Raw genomic sequence first — 6,480 nt, 5'->3', positions numbered from 1 at the left:
ATTTTGCATTTGAATAATATTTTTACTACTAGAGCTACTGTCAATATTTGGACTCTGAAAAATTTCTAAAATTGAAATGATCATTATTACAAATGTAGGCAAATTCTACTTCTGAAATTAAAATTTTAGTAGCAAATTTGACTTATATACTTAAAATTTGTACACAAAAACTCACAACATACCCGTGTATGTATTATATATACAAACACTACTTGAATTTATATTTTATATCTATATTTTAAACATCATATAAAAAATCTCTAAGAGTGGAACATGCTTCTTATAATTCAAAATGATTGCAATGTCACTTAACTTTTAATATGATCCTTATTTAAATTATTTGGGGAATAGTCAAGTATATATAGTTTTATTCCAACTAATACTTTATTAGAGCTACGATGAATAGAAGCATTAGTATGAATGAATTATAGTCAAATACTAAGAACACAAATCCTTGATAATAAGACAGATAAATATACTTAGCTAACAATTAATTCCTCATTGAATTAAAACAGAAAAACAATCCTACTGTAAAGGATATGGAAAGGTGGATTGATAACATGTGAAGGGAAGCTTCAAAGCATATGCCATTGTCACCCATCCACAGCTGCCTTTTCCTAGAAGCCCAAACATTATTTAAACAACAGAATGAAATACCTTTATTTGCTTATGAAAATAAACTGAAAACTAACCTAAACAGGGCTAAATTACTTTGAAAAATAAGACTAAATGATGGGACAAATTTGCCAAAAGCAATGTTAATGCAATTCATAGACTTAAGATGTTGTCAAAACATAAACCCAAACTAGGCACTGTAGACGGAAGTATGCGCTACTACTGACTGAGTATGAATGAGAACATGTTGTTTGATTTCTTTGTGTCATTTTGTTTTGTTTTGGTTTTTGGTTTTTGAAGACGGTTTCTCTGTGTAGCTTTGGAGCCTATCCTGGAACTTGCTCTGTAGATTAAGCTGGCCTTAAATTCCTAGAGATCCACCTGCTTCTGCCTCTTGGTGGTGGGATTCAAGGTGTTCGCCACCATCGCTACCTATTAAAATTTCTGTTTTTTTTTTTTTTTTTTTTTTTTTTTTTTTTAAACACAAGTCCCTGCAGGCTGTGAGGCTCTACTCTATTTTTGCCTTTCTCTCTCTCTCTCTCTCTCTCTCTCTCTCTCTCTCTCTCTCTCTTTCTCTCTCTCTCTCTCTCTCTCTTTCTCTCTCTCTCCCTCTCTCTCTCTCTCTCTTAACCTTCTGGTTAAAATTCTTATTGTAGTATTTCCTTTTAAAATTTACCCAAGACAAAAAAAAAAAAAAAAAAGACATTGGCCCCGAAAGGAATGCACAATTTGTTGTACTTTACAGCACAGAGATCCTTCTATTAATGGGAGTTGTGTTCTTGGTTTCAGCAATAAGTGAAGGAAATAAAGATCTTGCCCTTTTGAAGTTCTGAGGGGAGGTGTGGGTGTCCATGTTAGTATGGTTGGATAGGATGTGCTATTACTGTAACGCTTCAAGGTTGGAATGGTCTTCCAGTCATCATGGTATCCACCTACTAGCCTTCGTTCCAGATCTTGAGGATGCTGTCCCAGAACCCTGTTGCTACAGCCATGCCATCGTCAGTTACCCCCAAGCAGCTAACGTGGTTGTCATGTCCAGCTGAAACACCTGCTCTGTCAGCTTTGAGTGCATCCCAGACATTGCAGTTGAAGTCATCATACCCAGCAAGGAGGAGTCAGCCACTCTTGGAGAAGGAAACAGGTGTGATCCCGCAGATGATGTTGTCATGAGAGAAGGTCATGAGCTCCTGTTCTGCATGGAAGTCAAACAGCCAGCACACACATAGCATCGTCTAAGCCAGTGGCAAAGGCATTGCCATTGGGAAAGAAAAATATGGCATTGATGTCAGACTCGTGTCTTGTAAAGGTCTGCCGGCCCATCCCTTCTACGACATCCCAGAGCTTGGCTGAAGCATCACAAGCACCAGAGACAAACAGTCTGGTGTCAGGAGGGAGAGACAGGCTCATGACATCTCCAGTGTGCCCAGTAAATGTCGTTGTCTGCTGGCCGGTCTCAATGTCCCACAGGGCACATGTGATGTCTCCAGAGCTGGTGACTATCTGATTGTCATCCAGGAACCAGCAACAGTACAGATAACCTGCATGTCCTGCCAGCTCACGACTCACGCGCACATTCCCTTCATGGGTTTTCAGATTGTAAATGGAACAGATATTATCCAGGCCACCACAGGCCAAATAATTCCCAGAAGGAGCATATGCACAAGTCATGACCCAAGAAAAGCACAGAGGGATGGCATGAACCTTGTTTGTGGTGTAGCTGTCCCAGATGATGAGGTTTCCATCCTTAGAGGCGCTGACAAAGAACCTTCAGTCTGTGCCCCAATGCATGGCATAAATTTTGGCCAGATGCCCCCTCAGCGTTCTTCTGGTTCGCATTTTGATTCTTCCCACTTGATCAATGTTGTTTGTGATCTGAGAAAGAGTCAGATCTGCACATGCTTTACGAGCATCTCTAATCTGGTTCTTCAGTTGCTTGGCCTCCTGCCGCAGCTGGTCAAGTTCACTCTTCTTCAGGTCTCAGTGCTTTCCACACTTTTAACCACACAATTAACCCAAGCTCTTAATTCAGAAGTGTTTCTGGTCAGTTTTCCCCACACATGTAAGTCTGTCTCGCCCTCGCCCAGTCTGGCGTCCATGTGGCTGCATGGTTGACCTGGTCATTGCGCGCGGCCTGTGGGCAGAAGCCCGTGAGCCTGGTTGGTCCGCGCAGCAGCTGTTCCAGTCCCAGCCCCGCTGCCCTTGCCACCGCCGCCACTGTCCGCCCCTCAGATGCCTCCAGCCATCGGGATCTCTCCCTCATTTTTATTTTTTATTTTTTTAAATGAGCATTGGTATTTAGCTTGCATGTGTACCTGTGTGAGGGTGTTGGATCCTTTAGAATTTAGTTATGAGTTGCCATGGGGGTGCTGGGAATTCAACCGAGGTCCTTTGGAAGAACAGACAGTGCTCTTAACTTCTGAGCCATCTCTCCAGCACCAATTTCTTTGTCTTGATTCCTTATCTGTAAATTTGATAAAGATTTTAAAGGCACTGAAACGCACTAATAAGGTTCAGAATTAAGAGACTAAAGATTTATTAGTCATAGAGTCAGATCTGAAAGAATGGTAATTAAATTGAGTTTGCACTGTAAAATTACTAGTTGTTTGGATTAAAATCTCAGTGTGAATCAGCAGTTATAAGACTGTCAAAACAAAGCATGAGCTGCATTAAGCGAAACAGTATATGAACACTGAGAAGTGGGTCAAAATGTTGACATACCCCCATACATTTGTATGTCTAACCTTATGATTTTACATTGCTATGACTTGGAGTGCAATCAAAACCTTCCTAAAAGAAGCAAGTAGCAATAAATATCATCTGACTCTAAGATAAAAGAAAATTTGTAGCAAGACACCTAAGACTCCGGTCAAATAGTAAAATATTATCAAAAATAGTAAACATTATCATTTTGCCTAAAATGATTTTATTTCACTACTTAGAGGAGTAGATATGAGATAAAATCATTCATTTTCATATAAAATAGGCATCTGATAAGAAGCTATGAACAATAAAATCTACTGGGTTATGCCCTTCTGGGACCTTTTTGACTTTCTGCTCAGGAAGGCATAGCTTATTTATGTGATAATTGAATAGCTGACCTCTGCAAAATATTCGTGCCACAGAGGTACCACTAATTACTTGACCAGGTATGAGAAACAATGCACTTGATTAAACTAAACCAGTGCAGTTTTGAACATGCCTGATTATTATTGCCTTGCCAAGTCTGTCAAATAAAAAAGAAGTAGTTCTTGCTCTTCACTGTTTTCTCTAACCTAAAAGCATTTGCAGTGCTATTTAAAGATAAAATACAATATATAAGAAAGTGATCATATACAATGAGCATTTTAAATGCAATTTCTTCTGAAAATGATTCTAATACAAACATTTTTTGGAATATTTGCTTACATATAACTCATCTTGCAATTTTACTATCATTTCCTAATAAAGACATAAAGATCATTCATTTTATAAAATCTTTAGGAAATAAATTGTCTAACAATATTCATGGATCATGGAATATTCTAGTTAGCTTAAAGCTGATTTTCATCTTAATTGCTATATTGAGAACCATGTGGACAAACATTCTTGGGGGTGGGGGGAGGAAAGACCCCAGTGTCTTATTCAATCACTCTCTTCCTGGTCCTCCAGAACACAGAACAGATATAGAGAGAGGATCTGTCTTGGGTGATTTTCAAATCAAATTCAGATGAGAACAAACTAAGCTTGTAAAAGGAGTCACAATAATGAAGATTAGAGGTCACACAGATTTTGAAGATACACAAAATGAAGACAGATGAGTGAGAGGAAGAGATGTGAAAAACAAAGGCAAACAGTCCCAGCAACACTGTCACACTTTCCTGTGCCTTTTGTAAAGCTAATGAGGGATTCCTGAGTAGTTTCCAGGAGGTAGGCATTTTTATCCTGTCCTACACTCCATCATTGTACTTTGTTCAGAAAAATAGCTGAACTTTGGAAAGATAATTGATAGATAAACCTTTAAGGCCTTAAGACTTCATTGATTGCCACCAACCTGATCCTGCCTCCTCTACACATGACAACACTGGGATATATCTTTTAGTTCTTTGATCCCAAAGGTTATTATAAAAATTCATAGTATCAAAGAAAATGAGAACCTAGTAGGTACTTTCAGCAATTATATCACAAGTTCTATTTTTGTTGTTTTTCCACCCACAGTAACAGTGAATAGTTTACAAATAGGAAGTGTTGGTTTTATGTGGCACTGATTACCCTGCAAGGAAAAGTCAAGAGGCACAACAAAACCTCCCTTTATTAGGAGAAGGGAGGGACAGGAAAGGATGTGATCAGGCCTGTTGGAGAGACGTGCAGAGAGTGGGGAGGGTACATGGAATCTGCCTTTTGTGGATACAACCACTAACACCCCATGCTCATATGTACCCATATGGCTAAGCCATACATTGGCATAGATTATGTGATCACAAAGCACAAGGATTACAAAGGATTTATGGCCCGGATGTGTCTTGCCAGGGCGTGCATGGTCTTGGGAGCAGGGCTAGAATTCCTATCATTAAGTCTGCTGCCAAACCAGGAAATTCAGTTTTTGCCAAATGCTGAGATGTTGGCTTTTAAGAACAATTAATCAAAAACACTGGATAACATATAAATACAGCTTTTTGTACCAACAAAACTACAAAGTTTGGAGGCAAGTTATTTGTTTTCTCTGGCTTTCTGATTGGTGTAATTAAAGGAATTCTTAGTTTAGTATTTGGTGATGTCCCTTGTACTTACATTAGGTTGGTAGAAGTCATTATAACAAAGCTCATATGCATATTTATTAATAAAAATAGGAACCATTACAATCAATGCAGTATTGCCAACTAGATATGAATTTGTTTATTTCTGAAATTTGAAGTTTTCTGTTTTAGGATTCAACAAACTCATGAGGTACATTTTCTGTATTCTGCTGCCTGTGGAAGAATTTTTCCCTTCCCTCCACCAATTTTTTTCTTTCTGTTGTAGTTTGCTTGAAGAAGAAGGGGTTGGTTGGCAAGAGTCTGGTGAATACACCGAATGAGACAAAACTGTGTATACTAATTTTTTTCAACTTTCTGAAGCAATGGTTGTGCAACATGCATGTAGGCACAGCCATGGGTAAAAATGATATGCTATGGTATTTTGAAAAGAAGGATCTTAAAAACACTGAAAGATACTTAGCAATTAGAAGTGTAGCATAATGTCTTTTGTGAACCTGTTTCCCATACTGGCTTACTTCACTGGGCCTTTATGCAGGGGGAGGAGCTCTGTTCTAGTTCAAACTTTGAAATGCCATGCTTTGTTCAAGTCCATGGGAGGATAATCCCTTTCTGAAGGGAGACTGAAGAGTAGTGAATGGGAGTGGGTAGGTGAGAGTCAGAGGGACAGGATGGGAGGGGAGAGGAGGAGGAAGGGGAAACTGTGGTTGGTATGTAAAATAAATGTAAAAATGTTAATAAAATAAAATTAAAACAACAAAAAATAAATAGGTAAAAATACAATAAAATCATTGCATCTTTTATTTTTTTTAAATAAAAGAAAGGGCACACTTTGGGATATTCAGAAAGGTGTAAGAAAATAAGCATATAGTACCATCAAATAGGTACACTTTTCTCAGTTACAAGTGATCTTTCTTTGGGATGTCTAGGGAAGATTTAATAGCAATAACCTCTGCATACTCCATCAAAATTCTGAGGTATTAAAATTATGAAAATAGTCAGATGATATCCCAGTCTTCAAATTAAGGAAGCTACCTACTAGTTTACCCACTAGTCCTACATCTTAAAAAAAAAAAAAGAAATTATTAAATATGAAAATTTGTTCACCTTCAGAAAGACCATAATAGTCTACATG

General features: G+C 38.2%; 1 pseudogene; it reads right to left on the bottom strand.

The window, feature by feature from the left end:
- Window positions 1-1,550: 1,550 nt before the first annotated feature.
- Window positions 1,551-2,592, bottom strand: LOC118571478 (annotated as a pseudogene).
- Between the last annotated feature and the right edge of the window lie 3,888 nt (window positions 2,593-6,480).

This window comes from Onychomys torridus, chromosome 21 (assembly GCF_903995425.1).
Source record: "Onychomys torridus chromosome 21, mOncTor1.1, whole genome shotgun sequence".
Taxonomy (NCBI): domain Eukaryota; kingdom Metazoa; phylum Chordata; class Mammalia; order Rodentia; family Cricetidae; genus Onychomys; species Onychomys torridus.
This window is presented reverse-complemented; position numbering and strand designations above follow the sequence as displayed.